General features: G+C 38.8%; 1 protein-coding gene across 2 annotated transcripts in view; it reads right to left on the bottom strand.

Annotated features, from left to right (window-relative positions):
• eng (endoglin) overlaps positions 1–19,004 on the bottom strand; it is a 40,166-nt gene extending 21,162 nt beyond the window's left edge. For both annotated transcript variants that reach the window (XR_006924349.1, XM_046838898.1), the window contains exons 1-3: positions 18,869–19,004; positions 17,840–18,081; positions 3,683–3,819 (exon numbers count right to left, since the gene is read on the bottom strand). The gene's annotated coding sequence lies outside the window, so the exon portion shown is untranslated. The remainder of the gene's footprint in view (positions 1–3,682; positions 3,820–17,839; positions 18,082–18,868) is intronic.
• Positions 19,005–20,829: the final 1,825 nt, after the last annotated feature.

Raw genomic sequence — 20,829 nt, 5'->3', positions numbered from 1 at the left:
TCTCTTATCTCACTCTCTCTCTCTCTCTCTTTCACTTGTCAATGTGCATAAACCCAAATATATGTCATAAATGTGACTAAAGTGTTATTGAAGATTAAGCATGTTCAAATTTTTTGGCTACTTCTGACCGATTCCCGAGCTCATCATTAATAAAACTGAAAGTGATCACAGCAACATCTTAATCTCCCTCTTCTTCTTCTCCCACACTCTTCCAAAAACTTTTCCATATGCTGGTTTGATGTGTCACGTTCCTTCTGAGAAACAAGCAAGCGAGAGTTCATTCAGCTTATCATTCCATACAGAGCATCTAACTTTCTGAAATGATTTCATATTCTCAAAATATGATCAATGATCTGATTTAAAGCATTCAGTAATTCAATGGATATGAATAAATTCACTGGTGTTTTTACACAATGTAATCCAGTGATTCTTTAACTGGCAGGTACAAAGGCCATGCCTCCTTCATTGGGACAGGTACAGATTACAGGTTATGTACAGGAAACAGAATTGAGAAATTTACTTCTCGATCTTCTAGTCCGAGTCGCTCGTTCTTTTATCACGTGACTCCCATAGACACTATGCAGTTAAATATACATATTTAAATTATTGGAACTATGGTCAAAATTCATGTATGTAGATGTGTTGGGGATCTGCTTACTGAAAAATGTTTTACTTTTTTATCAATTATTTATGATCAAAGGAACAAAATGAAACAAAACTAAATGACAAAAAAGATTTGTTCATTTTGATAAACGAGATTCGAAGAACCAAGTCATTAAAATGATGCGATGCCTTCAACTTTTAAACAAGCATAGAGTAGCTGTTAAGAAGTGTTCTTAACAAGTTCAGACCAGGTGGAACCTGAGGTAATCGCTACAAGCCTGAGGTGATCTCTACAAACCCGAAGTGATCTTTACAAACTTAAGGTGATCTCTACAAACCTGAGATGATCTTTAAAAACCCAAAGTGATCTCTACAAACCTGAAGTGATCTCTACAAACCTAAAGTTATCCGTACAAACCTGAGGTGATCTCTACAGACCTGAAGTGATCTCTACAAACCTGACGATCTCTACAAACCTGAAGTGATCTTTAAAAACCTGAAGTGATCTTTACAAACTTAAGGTGATCTCTACAAACCTGAGGTGATCTATACAGACCTGAAGTAATCTCTACAAACCTGATGATCTCTACAAACCTGATGATCTCTACAGACCTGAGGTGATCTCTACAGACCTGAGGTGATCTCTACAGACCTGAGGTGATCTTTACAGACCTGTGTTGATCTCTACCGACCTGAAGTGATCTCGACAGACCTGAGGCGATCTCTAAAAACCTGAGAACAGAACATCCCTTAGGTTTATTTTTTCATGTGTAAACCACTAACTTATAATTTACTGCACAACTGTTCCAAAAAAAGGAAAATAATCAACTAATTTTTCATTTCATTCCATGTTGCTTGTGAAACTGATATTGTGGTTAGAACACAAAAATCCCAAGGTTACATTATCAGTTCTCCTCAGTTCTGATTGAAACATCATGACCCTGGCATCCAAAACCACTGCCAGAATCACTTGGGAACAGGATACACATGCTCCAACTCTTTTGTGTTCCCATGCGTGTGTGTTTGTTTTTAACCCAAGCATATAGCTCTTATGCAAGGTCCAAACTGAAACCATACGGGTTTCGAGTTTTCACTCCCACCGGCCTCTCTCACTCTCTCTCTCTCTCTCTCTCTCTCTCTCTCTCTCTCTATCTATCTATCTCTATCTCTCTCTCTCAACTGAACACAAGTAAGAAGGTTGCTTAAATGTGGTTTTTCCCACTGCTGATCAAAACTTCTCATGATACAGATATTGTTTCCATCTTAAACGTCACTGATTTCACAAACGTGGTTTCACATTTTTATTTCTATGATTCCTTTGGGACCTGATACAATGCATAACATCCAGCACAATCCTGCAGATCTGCAGCAAACCAATAGTTTCCCATAAGAAACCACACTGCATGAAAATTTTTATGGAAGAAGCCATGGTTTGTTTAAAAGGGGTGCTGACTTGAGCAAAGGTTTTAGTTTGCATAGCAGAGGCCCTGGTTTTGGGCAGACGATGTCATGGAAGAAGCAGACAAAACCTCAGATTGGGAAAAAGACCCAAGATGAAAACAACGCTCATTATTTGAGCAAAATTGGCTTAGCTTGGGCTCATGGGTGGAAGAAAGAAGCCTCAGCTTGAGCAGAGATCTCAGTTTGCATGAAAGGGTTGGGCAGAACAAGATATGGTAAGAGCAGATGCAATCTAAGCTTGAGCAGAAAAATCCTCAACTCAGGAACAAACTTCAGGGTGGAAAATTAAGTGATCATTTAAGCAGAACAAGCCACATTTGGATGGAAGAAAACATATTTTGGGGCAAAAGAAGCAAGTTTTGCCAGGAAAAGCCTCATCTTGAGCAGAAGCCCCAGCTTGGGTAGATGAAGTTTGAGCAAAAGAAACCTTAGCCTGTTGTTCGTTTTGACAAATGTAAAAGTCAGCATTCATTTTTGAAATCAAACAGATAAAATCCAAGCATTTTACAGCGGTGAACTTTTTAGGGTGTTGGACTCTGTGTCCTCGTCCTGTCTTTGCCATTAGTAAACATGGCAGAGAGCACAAAGACAACACTGATTCTGACCCTGGACACACACTCTTGTTGATGGGAAAAGCGTACTGACTCCCTGTAGAGATCCCAAACTGACTCCTTCTCACCCTCACGATGTAAGCAGAATTTCCTCTGGGAGCCGTTTGTCACTCGCCTGGCATGTGTCGGAGATTTTTCGTGGCCGCTCGGATGAGATGTCCAGAACGTTTTCCTCCGGCCCCCACGGGAGCCTCAGTGCTGCTGGTCATCTGGCATCAATCTGACTCCGGCATGCTTTGAGAAAACAAAGTCGGCCCCTCAGGAGCGGAGCAGTCTAAGCAAACGCTCGAGTTGGAGTTTGTTTAGAAATTCGTACGGAGGGTATTAGGTTTGGGATTTCGCTCTGAGTCGTGATTAAAGGTTTTCGGGAGCTTGAAATTAGGTTCAATTTTGCTGTAGGGTCTGATTTATACGGCGAGGGCTGATATAGTGGTACATGTCAGCAGACTGTTTCTCCAGAAGGGGATTAGTCATATTTCACATTTCCCACTTTTCCTATTTTATCGAGAATAAATTGGGTCATAAATATCTCACGACATGAATTGCATTGTCTGGTTTTGCCTGCGTTTCTGCAACAAGTTCATCTGACTGAGGGTAAAAACTCAACAGGTGCAGAATGGTGCATAAAAAAAAAATCACAATCCAAATATATGGATCAGAAATAACAATAAATCCCTGGTCAAGACTTAAGTTCATGCAATGATCCTGTGTTATTTTGTATCATTATATCCAGTTTCTGATATTTAATTAACCAAAGTGATCTTATTGGTCAGAAGGTGTTAATTAATTGTCTATAACAGCAGCTCTGATATATATAGTAACAGTTGGTTCACAGGAAAGTGTTTGGATATAAAAAAAAAAAATACCAGTTAAATTAAATTAAGTCTCCAAAAGTTCATACTTAACTGTTAAAAATCATCAATCACGCCGTTATTTCATTAATAACACTGACAGCAGGATTTTCCATGGTTACGAGTTTATACTGTGAATGTGAATATTGGACTTACATCTGGAGTTAAGATCAGATTGAGGATGTGCACTTTGGTCCCGTTCGTCATAGCGAAATTGGTCCAGCAACAGTCTCCTTTATCGTCCACGTTGATGACATCGTTTTCGACTCTGTAAATGTCCCTCAGCTCACAATCTGAAACAAGACAAGAAAGAATTGCTTGTTTTAAGATCATGTGGTGGTTAGTGTGGAATGTGCACCGCTCACACCCGCTCATCTCTGTTCTTTAATATCATGACCTTATACTTTTTTTTTATTCTGTTTTAATCTTTTACAAAATCTTTTTGCTTTTTTGTTCCATTTTTAGAAACACTTCTACTTTAAATCTCATTAAATTAGCAGGTCATTGGTCCCTCACACACACACACACACACACACACACACACACACACACACACACACACACAAGGTCTGCTGATTTATTAAAACCGCGGGACACTGATACTCCGATCTCCTATAAACCCCTGACGTAGCATTGGCAAGTGTGTATCTTATATTGTTTTCCCGAGACTTTCAGATGATTTATCCGAGTCTTTATTTGGCGCCTTGGTCAATGAATATTTCCCAGAAGTAAACTAAGTCTTTCCTCGGGAAATGACGGGTCAGGTGTCATTTCCTAGCCAATCAGCAGCAAGGTTCGGTTCATGTTTGAAAAGAAAGATGGAGGGAGCGATTGGCTGCTGAGGTGTAACCCCGTGGCACCGGCAGCAAGCCGTCTTCATTGTTTAAAAGTCTTGGCGTGAACGCTTTTGCAGGCTGGTCCAGACTCAACGTCTCCCTCTCCTTTTTTTCTTACAGTCCAACTATAAACAGTCATTTTCTCTTCATCATGATGGAGAGTCCATGACCAGGAATTTCAGAATATGCTCAGAGCACACAAAGGTTTATGCTTAGTCGATATGAAAAGAATAAAACACAGTGTGTGCTGAGGTTATAGGGAAATAATCACACACAGAGTTGGTGTTACAGCACATCCCAAAGACACCAAGATGTACAATTAGGGTGCTAGCAACCTCTATAAATATAAAGTATAGAGCATTGAGTAGACTACATAATACAAATCTTCTAAAAGGATGGAGAAACACAAATGCATGGATGATGCCATCCCATTTTACATTTAGTGTTTGCCCTTATAATACCCTCCACTCTTCTAAGTAGATGTTCCACTAGATTTTGGAGATGTTCCACTCCAACCCATGTAAAGCAGATCTTCATGGAGTTGGATTTGTGCACAGGGACACAGGTTTGGGTCTCCTGGTAAAAATTAAGGGAAAATTAAATGCAACCAAATTCAAAGACCTTTTATACAATTGAGGGTGGTAGCGTAGTGGTTAAGGCATTGGCCTTTGGATCTGAAGGTTATGGGTTCGCACACCAAGCTGACACTCATAGACCCCTGAGCAAGGGCCTTAATCCCATAGCTGCACAGATGTATGAATAAATTAATTATAAGTTGCTCTGGATAAGGACGTCTGCCAAATACAATGTAAATTGAAAACTTAGGTGTCCCAATCCTTTTGGCTCCCCGAGGATTTAAAATCCTTTTATATTTAATATTTAGCTGCTAGAATTTAATTAGCTTTTAATAAAACTGAGGAAAATTAGTAAGTGTGTAGTTTTGTGCCTTGTTAGTACCCAATTAGGCAAATAAGTGCAATTACGCAAAAAAAAAAAACATTATTTTTTTTTTTTATAGAGGAAATGTTTAGTAGATTTGTTGTTTTCACAGCATTGGTTAATTTTTGGAGGATACTTTTATTTATAGGCTGATTTATACTCATACACGGACGTTTATTTGTGTAAGGATGCACAGAGGGGGTTTATGGGTAAGAGTTCAACCTTGATTTCTTTGAAACGACGAGCCGTGTCTGTTTGCGTGCCTGGACATCACATAGGTCCTATTCTGCGAGGTATTAGAGTAAGAGTTTCAATATAATTATTATTTTCAACTGCAAACTGCATCCTCATGCTTTTACAACAAGCACAGGGCATCCGGAAAGGGCTGATGTGCAGTGAGATAAAGGCGAGAGAGAGAAAGAGGGAGAGAAATAAATGAGAGAGGGAGTTGTGTAGCTTCTCTCATCCAACACACACTGCCATATTTCATTTAGATAAAGACAAAACTATAAAATAAAACAAAACTGATAAAAAAAAAAAGCATTAGCACATTAAAAGTACATTAAAGAACTGCAGAGACTGTATGCAGTGGGCGGGGTTTATTAAGTATTAATTTCTAATGTGCAAAATTCATACATAAACTGTCTACTATGTGGTTGACTTCAATACCAGGCCTGAGTTACTTTTATTCTCCAGCAGCAGGCAGAAGAGGAAAAAAGGAAGCCGGGACATTTGCAACCATGACAGGAAGCGCTATGTTATGTCACGGCCCACTAACTGTTACCTGTACATTCCAGACCCAAACCACACCCAGTTCTAAAAAGTCCACATACTATAGCGAGTTTACTGCAACATTAACAGCGAGTCCTCATTCCTCTGTAAAAGTCAATGGCGTGTGATGGCGAGGGGGTTTATCTTGGCCTCCGCTGTGTGAGTCCCCATGCGGTCATATATCAGTCGTCAGAATCAGACATGCAGCTGCGTCCACGCTGAGCGACGGACCTGACCCCCGGAAATGCCGATGTCACTAAACGCCTCTGCTAAACGTTTCTGTGTTAAATGAGGTAGAATCTACTTTATCAGCAACTCGAATGACTCTTTCCCATGCAAACTGTGCCTCAGGGCTGAGGATTCCCATCCACTCGTGGATTCAGCTGGGAATTACGGGAGCGTGTCTCATTTTTCATCAGCAGGAGCGACGGCTAAAAAAAAAAAACATAGCTGTCACTGAACATTGTGAGCACTTTGTGATGTGTTCTTTTGGTTTGAGCTTGTGCCTTGGTCGGGGTGTGTGTGTGTGTGTGTGTGTGTGTGTGTGTGTGTGTGTGTGAGAGAGAGAGTAAGACCATGTGTCAGCTTCCGGTTTGACCCCGAGACCTCACTCTGAGCCAAAACACACTCATAAGGGAGTCCCGTATGCTGGGTAAGGGAGTGCAAAGAGATTCGTAAAGGTCTGATAGATGCTTTTACACATACACACTTACATATACACAAACACACACACACACACACACACACACACACACACACACACACATCCATTGTGATAAATTTCATCCCATTATGTGGAAAATGCAAAATGACTGTTGCATTGCTGAAGCTTGATGATTTTTTTTCCATGATTAGGAAGTGTAATCTGTTTCTGTTCTAATATGTTATTGCTCCTCCCATACAGTGACATTCATATAACATTTATGTAACCTTAATAAAAGGAGTCTCCAGTGTCAGTGCATTGTGAAGCGTTTAGTGAGGTCAAAATTAGCTCCAGGACACGAATAAAACAAAGTACAGAGTGTGGATTTAACTATTGGGTATAGGATAAAGTTTGGAATATAGAATAAAAACTACAGAGCATTTACTACAGAATATAGAGGACAGAGTATAAAATAAAGAGTATAGAATATACAGTAAAAAGTACACAATATCAATTACTGAGTATATAAAACAAAGTATTGAGTATATAGTACAGGGTAGATGGTATAGACTTTAAAGTAAATAGTACAGTGTATATAATTGTAAATTCATAGAATATCCTAGATTATATTCTACATGTGTATATGTTATCTGTATATACACTGTGTATAACATTTATACAGTACTTCCATATTTATCTGCACTTCTTTTATCTACCTACAGTTTGCACAATTGCTACTATTTGCACTTCTGGTTGATGCTTAACTGCATTTTCGTTGCTGTGTATCTGTACTGTGCAATTACACTAAAGTTGTATCTATCTATATAGTACAGAGTACAGAATATAACAAAACATGTACTCCTTCCTTATTTATAAGATATATTAAATCATATCAACCTTTTTATAAAATAATATCGGTAGAAGATATCGCCCCTTAAATCGGAGCCCTGGGTATAAAACTTTCACGTTTGAAATATGTGGCAAGATGAAAAAAACTAATCCCACAACCTGTGGCTGCAAAAAAACGGAAACCTAAAAATCCACATCAAGCAGAATCATTTCTTGTTTTGCGAGTTCGCTTAGCCGAGGTGCACTCGACCTCCAGTCAGCAAAAATACAAGGAAAAAAAGAAAAGCACTGAACCGCAAAGACCTCGTCCTGCGCTGGCAGGGAACATCTACATCCTGGAAACGGCGACTTCCTTTATTGAGTCTCGTCAGACAGTCGGAGCCACTCCTCAAACCAGGCGCTCGGCTATTGTTTCCTAGTGTTCCGATTTTCATGGTATGTCTTTGGAGCGATTTGTCATCGGTATGATCGCCGGTTCTCCTGCACGCTTATTATTAGAGGAATAGTTAGTAAGCTGTGATGAGTGTACCGAGATGCTTACAACGGACGCATACGAACGTTTGGACCTAATTATCTGTGCGGTACATTAATCAATCCGTGTAACTCGTGCCTGTGAGTGTTGTGGCTGACGCTCTGGTTTATTGACGATAAGCTTTATTAGTTATACACCATCGAGCCAAAGTGACACAGACTGAACTTCTAACGTTTACAGGCCATGAGGAAATTCATGAGATGCTCCGTGAATGATGAATGAAATGAGTCCACTACAAGAAAAAAAAAACGTGCTTAGAAAAATTCCCTAGAAGGGTTCTTTACATGCATAGGGGTTCTAAGCTTCATAAAATGGTTCTAGTTAAGATCAGTAAACTATACTATACAGAATAAAGTATAGATAATAGAGTATAGAGTGTAAGTGAGAGTATAAACTATAGATTTTAGAGTACAGAGTATTTGCTACAGAGTACTGAATATATAATATAGACTAAGGAATAATCTAAATAAAGTATAGACTTTAGAGAAGAAGAAATTGACTGTAGATCATAGGGAATAGATTATAGACTGTAAAGGTTAGCGTTGAGAGTATAGACTATAGAGACAAACATAGGGTATAGAGTGTAGATTGTGGACTGTAGAGTATTTATCATAGATTGCAGAATATATTTTACATTCTGCAATCTATGATAAATACTATAATAATAAAGTATTTACTATAGACTACAGGGTATAAAGAGTATAGATAGTAGATTATATAGACATATAGTGAATAGAGTGTAAGGTATCGATTATAAAGTACAGGGCGTTGAGTACAGACTATATAGTACAGAATATAGAGTGTAGAGAATATAGCACAGAGTATATATAATATATTGTACAAAAAACAGAGTGCAGATCAGAGGCAACCTGGAATATTACAGAGTATAGACTACAGAGTATATATTACAGCGTATTCTATAAAGTATATACTATAGAGTGTAGAGTACAGAGTATAGACTATAGAGTACATATTACAGCGTATTCTATAAAGTATATACTATAGAGTGTAGAGTACAGAGTATAGACTATAGAGTACATATTACAGAGTATACTATAAAGTATATACTATAGAGTGTAGAGTACAGAGTATAGACTATAGAGTACATATTACAGCGTATACTATAAAGTATATACTATAGAGTGTAGACTATAGAGTACATATTACAGAGTATACTATAAAGTATATACTATAGAGTGTAAACTATAGAGTACATATAACAGAGTATACTATAAAGTATATACTATAGAGTGTAAACTATAGAGTACATATAACAGAGTATACTATAAAGTATATACTATAGAGTGTAGACTATAGAGTACATATTACAGAGTATACTATAAAGTATATACTATAGAGTAAAGATTATAGAGTATATACTGAATAAATGGTTCATTGAAACTTATTTATGTGGGAGCGACAAAGAAAAGAACTCCTATGTCCTAAAAGTTACAGTTTTAGCTCTGACTCTGACAGTGGAAACACAATAAAAAATTCACTTTTAATATTTGCGACGTATAAAGATGCACAAAATTTACTCAAGCTTTGGGTAAAGGTCACAGCATGATTTGATTTGAACACTTTATGTGTGGCCATGTCAGGGATTATGTCAGAAGATGTCTATTGCTACCCTGCAAAGATTGGAAACATGTTTCTGGCTGTAAATGCTTGTAGATTAGATCCTGCTGAACCTTTCAGCATGCTATTATATCCAGAAGTTAGAAGGCTAAAGAGACTAAGATGTGTTTGTGTGAGGGGAGGACGGAGTGATCAAGTGAACAAGGGAGGGAGCAAGAAAAGTCCTGCCTCCGTTCCACACACCTATTGTCCCAGTACTTCTGTGGCCGCCAGCCCCAGCCTAACCATCCACCGGAAGGCAAACAAACTCTTATCAGAGGCACACAGAGACCTGAGCTGTCCCGTGACCTTTAACCCCTGTGCTGAAAAAGTCATATAATCACTATAACAGTCTGTATGAAGTATTACTGTTCACTGTTCACCAAGTCCAGGTTTTGTATTTTATAGAAATACAATAATAAAAGAGGAGGTAAAATTATAAGATTAGCAACTACAAGAATATCATACATATTTTCAAAACGTATAGATCTTTATGAGAGCAAACAGAAGTTAATTTCATTTAATTTAAGCACCAAGCCATGCTTAGCATTCAGGAAATGTGATCCACGCATGTAGAGTTTGACAGCACAGTTTCAGTTCCACTTTGGAGTTCATAGAGAAATTACTTCTAAGAAATGATCACTACTTCTTTCCAAACTTCTCTATCTTTCATTCTTAAATGGCTTTGTTGCAGTTTCTGTGAAACCACAAAGAACAGCGTCCTACATCCTCCTCTGTCGGAGAACTTAAAGTGATAGCTTCACCTCCGACTGTTACAGAGCTTTGACGCTGAGGACTCCTTACATAAACATTGTCATGTTACATGTGACAACAAAAAACCCTCCTGAAAACTTTCCTGAGGTAAAATATTTACCACTCGACACTGGAGACTCCTTCCATAAACTTTAAATGAACACTACCATTTTATTTAATTGGTTTATGCAAGTCGTCCTCCACACATGTTCCTGTAAAGGAGCCGTAACCACAGTAAACTTAAAGCTTATTAACATACTTAGAAAAAAATGGTATTAACATACATAGAAAAAAGGGACTTGAAAAATTCCAAAATCCCAAAACTGCTGTGGAATAATTAGCCTTAATTAAAGGTAACGCCGAACAGTCCTCTTGCCAAACGCTTTCATACTGACTATGAGATTAATTATGTTTAACCAATAACGCAAACATGCTTCTCGACAACGTTTCTCCCTTTGATGTTTCTGCTCATCTTCAGGGCATATGGTGCACTTTTTACGGCGATGACAGATCGTCAGGAACAACAGCATGAACAGAAAGCTAAGTGTTTACAAATGAATCAGTGGATGAGGATGAGCCGGTGGTGGTGGTGGCGAGGCGAGGCGAGGCGCGCACGGGGAGCTCATCCGTCTTCGCTGCATTAATTAGCGCCACGGCTCGTGGAGGAAGGATTCGTTTAGCCGAGGCTGTTAGCTTGTTCCGCCGAGCAGATGGAAGCGCTGGTGCTCTTAATCATTCGAGGCTGATGTCGCTGTGCACAAACATATGTTTCGCGTGGAAGCGACAAACGCTGCAGCGGGCGCCACTGATGACTCTGACCCAAAGGAAGATTTATGTGCGAGTTTGTGAGGGATGATTGGAGGGAACGAACACCGTGATGATTTGCACTGAATTTGCAAAAAGCTCCCTTTGACCTCAGTGGTGTAGCCAAAATCTGTTCCTCATTGTGACGCAGAACAGCTGTCTCACAGGAACCGGACAGTCAGGACATAACTCCAGATGTAGTCCATCAACAATGATATGTTTATTTTCAGTGTTAAAAGTTTGCTCCTGAACTTTTCGCACTGGAGATTCAAGTCCAAGCATTGAATACAAACAAATTAATTCAAAATCAATAGCGGGAGCATTTCCATGAGAAAAACTCGATAAAAACCCGGTTTGTGTTCATTTGTATAAAAGGAAACGCACTAAGGTGAACTAATCGGCTTTAAATCCTGTAACCGTCAATGACTTTCTATGAAATAATATTATTTTGTTCCTCTTCTACCATAATTCTAATTCATAAATGACCATTCCATGCTGAAAAAAAGTCAGTTCCTGTTCTTATTTACATTACAGCCTTTTCCTTCATCAGCCTCTTTTTTGAGTTTAAGCGTTCAGGGGGAAGCAGTAGCTCAGTGGTTAAGATGTTGGACTTTGGTAGGAAGGTCATAAGTTTAAATCCCAGAACCACCAATCTGTCACTGCTCAACCCATGAGCAAGGCCCTTGACAAACATCTCCTCACTGAGCACTACACTGCATTTGAACAAGTGCTTTCGAATCCGTTTAAGCAGCTTGTCTTTCCTGTGAATAAACTGTTACTACAGAAACCATATAATATTGCATTAGTGAAATATCGCATTACTATAAACTTGTGGTGTGTGTTACAGTGGTGTGTGTTAAACCACATTCAGATTTGAGGCTTCTTTCTCTGTGTTAGAATGAGATTTAATGTGTTTAAACATCATTTTGTCTGATTTGCATCAGTTATTTAAATAAATTAATCTAAAAATAAGTTTGATAGATAGATAGATTCTGTCTGACCATTTTAAATAAAAATATATAATAAATATAAAAAAGGTGAAATTAAAACCTTCAACATAACACACATTAATTCACGACGTCCTTTCTTTACTCAGATATAAACATTTTGAAAAAACTCAATTGAAATATTATGTTTATTCACTAAACATTTGTTTTACTGATGCGCCAAGCACCAAAATCCCCAGAGATGCACAGATCCGGCAATTAAAACCGTCCGTGTGGAAACATAGCAAAAGTTCCGTTTGGTGTCCTGATGATTTACGTAATTTGAAACACCATAATTACTTTGAAACATTTACAACAATAGTTTGTCAGCCATGATACGGCACCCGTAAAGCACAAAGGGTTAAGAAACCGGTCAGGAACCCAGCACCTTAACCATGGAGCTACCAGGAGAAAATTTATAATTTGGACTTTGCATCAAGTAAGTTTAAAGCAAAACAGGTACAATTACAACCACCAGCATGTGTCAATGAATATATGTATTAGTTTAATTTATTATTTATATATTATAAACTAATTTATTCTTTATTTTTATAACATATATTATAAACATGTTCATTATTATGATTTATTATTTATATATCTTAGCTATATTAATATTATTTTTCTTACACTAGTATATACTACGATTATAGAAACCTATATCCAAAAAAATTCTATTGAATTATAACAAAGTAGCTCCATTGACAAATATTTTTTTTCTCCATGCTCTCAAGATGAAATGAAATGGATCATCTCAGCCAGTAAGTGTCTAATTAACTTCCTACATGTATGCAAGGTGTCAAATCTTAAGAAACCTCCTGGATTGGATTTGTACTACATTGCAATAAGACAATCTTGTATAAATGATAGACGTGGCGTGTACACTGAGTGAGTTTCTAAGATGTAGAATGGAGTCTGAGGAACAACAACTCACTCTTAAACGTTCTCAAGCCTTAATATCTTTTCTCAAGAAAAGAAAAAAAATCACAAAAAAACAACAGAATGAGAACTACAGAGGTTCATGCAGCAAGCGACGATCCTTATCGGTCCAGACGGCCGCCGCTCTGGTGCTAACAGCGGCTCTGAGATTTATCTCAGCCTGGCGCTAATGAGCCATTCAGCTCTCGGAAGTCTGGCGTAGGAGCGAGACAATATATCGGGCATATGACAGCGTACCGTGATTAATCAGAGCACAGAAATCTTGATATGTGATACCAGGTTCCTTATTGGTCTTTTTTATTTTTTCGACCAGATGTGGGACTTTAGTGTATGTTCAGTGGAGCTGAAGCATTTCAACTCCACACTGAAGACACTAAAATCCTAATTAAAATCAGGCATTGCTTACGAGTACGGAGCGCTCTGGGAATTTAACACATCTCCACAAGCGCTGCTTTGATCTTCTTCTCCTTTTTTATAGAAGTGTCTTGTTAATGTGTTGCATCGAATGGGACTTAGAATCGGATGAAGATTTTCAACAAGCTCCATTTAATCCATGTGAAAATATTCCATCAGCCCACACAGAAAGCTCTGAGGTTAAAAAAAAAAAGCGTCACACACAGGAAGAGAGACAAAAACAGCATAAACAGGGTCAGCTGAAGTGAAGAGAGAAAGAGAAAAAGAGAGGGGGTTAGGGGGATTGGCAGCCGAGTGGAGTCTGGAGGGAAAGACATGGGGATTGTTAATTGCAATTTGGAGATAAAAATCGGACTCCAGAAGCGACACGAGGTCGCGTCATTGGGTCTCCCTGCCACCCTGTCTGGCGGGGCAGTTGGGCACTGGGATAAAAACACAGCTTTGTGCTATATGCTAATGTAGCCATCCTAAAATTAGCGTCCTGCCCTCCCTTTCGTAATGTAGGACTCATTACAAAGAAACCATTTGGCTGGTGTGGGGCATTTGGTGGGCATGAATATATATTCTGGTGCATTTGGGTGCAGGGTATTTAACATTCAGCCTTAGTGGCATTTCATTAAAAACAATTCGGCTAATGACATTTGTGTGGAAAAAAAATCTTTTTTCAGAGGCATTTAATTTGAGACAGTCGGGCCAAGGACATTTGGAGTGGAACTTTTAGCTTGATGAGTTTGGATCAGGAGCATTAGCTCTGGGCATTTGGCTAAATTAAGCTGGGGTATTTTTGCCAGAGACATTCAGTTAGGTGTATTTGGGGAGCATTTGCAGTGCAAATGGGGTAGTTAGAGTTTGGCTTTTGGTCTTATTGACATGGAATATTTGGTGCAGGATTTTGGAGTATGTTTTCAGAGGTTTGGCCTTTTGGGGCAAGGGCAATCAGCTTAGGGGCATTTGGCTGAGCCAAAGGACAAAGTGACACAGGTAATTTTTGGCCTAGGGCAATGCAATGTTGGAATATTTAGGTCAGGGACATTTTGAATTGGAGGCAATTTGCAGGACATTTATGTTGGGGCATTTGGGCTGGAGACATCTGGAAAGGTGCATTTAGGACAAATGTGGAAGTGGGATATTGGCTGAGGCTTTGGAAATGGAAATGTAATGGGGTATTTAATGGAGGCGTTTGAATTAGAGTGTTTGTTCAGAGACCTTTACATTGGAGCATTAGGGCCAGGGATATTAGTACATGGATATTGGGTCAACTGGGCCAAAAACATTTGGGTATTTGAGTCAGTAGAATATTCAAAATGTGGAAAGTTTTTAGAGCATTTAGAAGCAGGTCTTCTTGCTTAATGAGGAGGTGTGATAATGAAGTTTTAGAGCAAAATAACTTTGTCATATAGGGCAATTGGGAATGGGGTCATTTGTCTCAGACTCAGCCAGGCTCATTTAGAAAGAAAGGAAGTGCTCTATTTGTCTACAGGAGGGGGATTTTCTCTGTCTTTCTCTCTGATTTTGTTTTTTGACTTTTTTTCCGTCTAACTTCAGAGGAGACGTCTGTCATCTCTCTGGCTCTTTCCGTCTGCTTCCTTGGCGACCTATTTTTTCCGTCTCTTTCTCGGCGGGCTGGAGTGGGCCGGTGACGCCGCTGGGCCGCTGGGTCCAGTCGTTACAGTCGTTATGTAATGGCGCCCTGATCTCTTAGCTCTTCCTCAGGATATAGCTCCCTGTGGCTCCACTGCAGCTCTTCTTCTTTTTCTCTCTCTGTCTTCATATACAGGCTGATTCTCCCTCTGGATCTCTCTTTCACTTTATCTCTCCCTCACACACACACACACACACACATCTCTTTCTTTTTCTCTCATACACGTTTTCTCAGCAGGGGGTCAAACAAGTGCATCAGGGGTACAGGTATATATTAATCAATTAAAACATTGATTAGCGGATATAAACTCATTATGTCAGCACTATACTTTGCCACTTCCTCAACAACCCATGCTGGTCAGATTTAACCACAGACCTTCAGTGTGTACTGCTAAGACACAACTACAGAAGATATGCGCATTGAATATTTAAAACCAATAAACCTTTATATAATTCAATTCAAGTTTATTTCTATACACACAGAAAAATCAAGGTACAGGAATGTACCTAAAAAACTACAAATGCTTAGCAGGGTACAGCAATGCACCTCTGAACATTGGTACATGTTTGTACCACCTTCTTGTTTGTACTTCTAAAATAACATTTGATCAAATTAGTAAAAAATTGTTAATAGTTGCAAAAATGTACCAATGTTCAGAGGTACATTGTTGAACCCTGCTGAGGTACAGCTGTAGCGACAAAACATTCGGACTCTTTTAGGTACATTCCTGTACCTTGATTTTTCTGTATGTGGCGCTTTTCACAATGATGCTGTCTTAATGAAGCTTTACAGAATGTAAGAATTATAGAACAAACAAAAAAATGAATAAGTGAACTGTTTATTTATGCCCAACACATGGTGTTGACAAATTCTCCGCTCTGATTGGTCAGAAGGCTTCAATTTGTTTTCTATAACCGCTGGATTTTATATATGCATTAGTTCTTTTACGTTTCTAATTCTATAGTAATGAATCGAATGTGAACGCGGCGTGTCAAATCTTTTTTTTTAGTAAGGAGACTTTTCATTGTGATTGAAGGAGTTTCCAGTGTCAGTGGTGTTTATGCTGAGTGATTTCTCAGAAACTTGGAATGCTGATAGTGAGAACAGAAGTGAACGTCCAGAAGGGGTTCAAGATCACGAAACGTAAACATAGAAACGGATTTTTTGGAAACTAAATATTTCAATAAATACGTTGGTTATGGAAAATCGGCGAGGAACGAGAGGATTTATAAGATGTGCGAAGTAGCATCGGTAACTCCGCTTCATCTCACCACCCTGTACAATCACAGCAGGTGTCTTTGTGCAGTTTGCATGTCACCAGGTTGTTCATGAGATCTAAAGATTTTTCCACGTAGCATGTTTACGTGATAACGTCGGGTTTATGTCGGCTCTTTCCCAAGCACGCAACAATGTCCCCGTTTGGCTCGAGCTCAAGAATCCCAACCTGAAAAAATATAGCGTGATGCACACGCACTGTTGAAAGAATAGAGGGTTCTTTCAGCCAGCAGAGGTATTAATAACAACAACGGCTTCCTCATATTCAACACGATTTCCTTACGTGATACGTTCACGTGGACTAATCGGATTTCGTTCATTTGACCTTCAAACCTTAACAGGGTACGACTCGTATCGGCGTATTAAAAACGACGTCACACTTCAGCACCAGACCGTGTTACTCGTTTCAATTCTAGACAAACACTTCTTACGCACACAATACAGCATGCACCAGGACATGAATATTTAGTATTTCAGAAGATTCCATAGTCAGTATTTCGTCCCAGAATGCATTTCATTTTCAAAATAAAAGCCACAAACATGAAGAAAGTAAACCTGCAGGTAGCAACATGGAAAGAAATATGCAGAAATATCGACAGGTTATGGAGTATCGAGTTCTTGTTCCTTCCACGAGAACAAAAGTAACTTTTCATTTACTTTTATTTTACAGTTTAACTGCTGATTGTGGGGTTTTTATATCTGTAATATCTTTTTTCTGGGTTTTTTTTTTCAATGTTGTTGTTGTTGTTGAAAATACAAAACATTATGTTAAATTCTTCCCAAATAAGTGTAAATATGAACAGAAAACGAAACCAAACGTGAAAAACAAACGTTACAAGTATTAAAAAGAAAACTTTTCATGACAACACACAATCAGATAAAATCATTAAAGAAATCCCAAAACAGTTCTTCAGTCATCCGTGTGTGAGGAACCCGTACAGTTCCATATCAAACAGAAATCTTATAGGAACCATGCTGATATATGAACCCCCTGAAGAACGTTCTCCAAGGAATTTAAGGTGTCCCTTCTTGAGACTGAATCTTCACTTCTATAACATTAATATCTATAACCACGAAACCAAAAAATAAATACAGCTGTCATTTCTAAAACATTTTTTTTTTGATAGCTAATAGCCAACAGAAGTTCACCCTAGAACCTCATACAGTTCTTGGTTTCAGTCTTTGAAGAAACCTAGACAGAAGGCTTCCAATTTCATCCAGAGGCATTTTTTAAAATAGGAGATTAGATATAAATGTGTAAGCACTTGAATTCTTGCATCTCAGATCGAAACAGGACGGGACGGCGGTGTTACCTGAAGCTGCAGCAGCACTGAAGATCATCAGCAAAGCCAAAAACGTGCTGAAGGTCTTCATGTCTGGAAGCAGAGTCGCTCTGGAGTTTATCCCTCTATCAGCCGGCACCTGAGGACCGCACGGGTTCCAGCTTTGTGCGTGTTTGAGAGTGTAAGCACGTGTGTGTGAGTGAGAGAGAGAGAAAGGAGTGTGTTTGGTTGTGTTTCAGGCGCTAATCACACACGTCCAGCCTTGACGCTTCCTGGCAGGGCAGAAAAGGAGGCGGCGTTAAAAGAGGGGAAATCTCATGGGGCTCATTTTGGCCAGTGACCATAGAAGATGCCTCGGTTCTCTTTTTCTACCCCTAACAATGTTTGGATTGTTCTGTCAAAGTTCCTACTGGATCACGTGGATAAAGTGTTTGATAAGATGACTTGGTTCAGCGATTGTTTGATTTTTGGATATTATTATATATTCTTATATTTATACTGATCATAGACCTGTGGTCAGTTTGAACGTGTGTGTGTGTGTGTGTGTGTGTGTGTGTGTGTGTGTGTGTGGTCTGCTTTTGCTGATAACGTTTTATAATTTCTTTTGCTTTAATTATTTGTATTTCTCTTAAAAAAAAAAAAAAAAAAAAAAACATTTTGCTAAATGAATAAATTTTACATCAATAAACATATAAACATGCACGTGATTAATAAGGAACTAATGGACTAATTTCATGAATATATAGAGAAAAATAAGATTAATTCTCGATGTTTTAAAGGGAAAAAAAACAAACATAATTATCACTGATTAAATGCCTATAGCACATTACTGCCGTAAAGCGTCCCTATGGTTACCGCTGTTAATGTCGCACATCGACGTTTCTATCGTTAAGAGCGTATCCATGGAAACCGACTACCAGTAAGTAGATGTTTGCTTCAAGCGTTTCCGATCACAGTCTGACGCAGGGGAAACGTTGCGAATTGAAGTTGTTTTATTTGTGACAAGAGTGAAATAAACCCAACATTGCCGTTAAACGGTAATGACAATAAAAGACTCACCTTTATAGAAGCGGCTCCGGGTTTTGTTCCTCTTTCTTTTAGGAGAGAGAAAGTTTCTGCTTTTTGTTTCTCCCCCGTTATTCAGTCTGGAGTTCAGGGAAAACTCTCACGCACGCGAGCCGGTCTAATGCAAGCCACGCCCACTTCCTTACCCGTTCTCCTGTGGTGTAATGCAGTACAGAGCCGCGAGGGGGCGCACAAGAGGTAAACCGTTAATTGGAGTTAATGGAGGTGACGTATGTGTGTGTGTGTGTGTGTGTGTGTGTGTGTGTGTGTGTGTGTGTGTGTGTGTGTGTGTGTGTGGATATATATATTATATGTATTTTTTTATTTTGTTTAGTTTTTGTCCCAAGCTGTGAAGGATAGTTAGAGCAATAAAGGATGGAGATGGAAATGTTTTGACTAGCGAGTGTATTGTGAAGGTGGAGGGAGTATTTTGAGCAGCTGATGAACGAGGAAAATGAGAGAGAGAGAAGGTTGGATGGTGTGGAGATGGTGAAGCAAGAAGTGGATAGGATTGGTAAGGAGAGCAGCGATTGAAAGGATGAAGAGTGGAAAGTCGGTTGTTTAGGAGAGATGCAGTGGAGTTTTTAACAAGATTGTTTAACAAGATTTTGTAAGTTGAGAAAATGCCTGAGGAATGGAGAATGATTGTGTTGGTACCGGTTTTTAAGCATAAGGGAGATGTGCAGACCTGCAGTAACTACAGGGGAATAAAGTTGATCAGTTACACCATGAAGTTATGGGAAAGAGTAGTGGAAGCCAGGCTGAGAGAAGAGGTGATCATCTGTGAGCATTATTATTTGCTTTGAGAATGTTTATGAAGAAGTATAGAGAAGGTCAGAAGAAGTTGCATTGTGTGTTTGTGGATTTAGAGAAAGCGTATGACAGGGTGCTGAGAGAGGAGTTGTGGTATTGTATGAGGAAGTCTGGTGTGTCAGAGAACTATGTGATTAGGTACACCTTACTGATAGGCCCGATGTTGGTCTTTCACATCAGGCAGAGCAGATCATTTTTATTTTCAGATGGTAATAATGTGAGGAGAAACTTAATAATTTAAGTTAAGAAATTTCCCCACTGTGGGATGAATAAAGGTGTATCTTATCTTAACTTCACCTACAGTTACACACAAAAAACTGGGAATTCTCCACAGCTCTCACACACACACACACACACACACACACACACACCTCAGAGGCTGTGTTGAAAAGTACCACAGACTCACGTCCGGACTAAAACAGAGAGCAAAAAATAGGCCACAAAGGAGTGCAAAAAAATGCTTTTCTCTGACCTACAGCTAATTTTAGTAAAACAAAGTAAGTGCGAGTCAGACAACATCACAAGACACACAAAATATACAGTGCAAGATCATTAAATAAATGTAAAGATTTAAAAATCCCAATTAAAACCTTATTACTCATGGTATAATTAATTACTCATTTTATTATATCTAAATGTATTATTTATAATTTTTTTTTTAATGATCCCTCTGTTGGATTACAATATTTTAGATTTTTTTTTGTTTTATTATGTAATTTTTATCCTCTAGCTGAGCTTAAACTCCTGACACAATTATTCCATATCTGTGTATATAAATATTCAGTTTATTATTATTATTATTATTATTATTATTATTATTATTATTATTATTGCAGGGTGTAAACTGCACTCAAGGCTTATCTTTTCTTCTTCTTCCAGACTGAGGTGTGTGTATAAGTGTATGGAAATATTTTTGGCATTTCCTGGAGTCACTCGTGTTGTTTTCAGCTCTGCTTTCCGCACGTAGTCTTCTCTCGGCGCGCGGTGAGCAACGCAGGCTTCAATAACAGGAAGTGAGGTATTGTCGTTTGAAGAGGCGCTGTGCCCTCGTAACGCGGAGCCGAAGTGTTCACGTTTCCTCAGGGCCCTCGAAGGAGACTCTCAAGGCCACAAAACTACAGAGACACACGTTCACGTGTTAG

Source organism: Silurus meridionalis, chromosome 25 (assembly GCF_014805685.1).
Source record: "Silurus meridionalis isolate SWU-2019-XX chromosome 25, ASM1480568v1, whole genome shotgun sequence".
Taxonomy (NCBI): Eukaryota; Metazoa; Chordata; class Actinopteri; order Siluriformes; family Siluridae; genus Silurus; species Silurus meridionalis.
The sequence above is the reverse complement of the archived record's forward strand: the minus strand, read 5'-3'. Positions and strand labels throughout refer to the sequence as shown.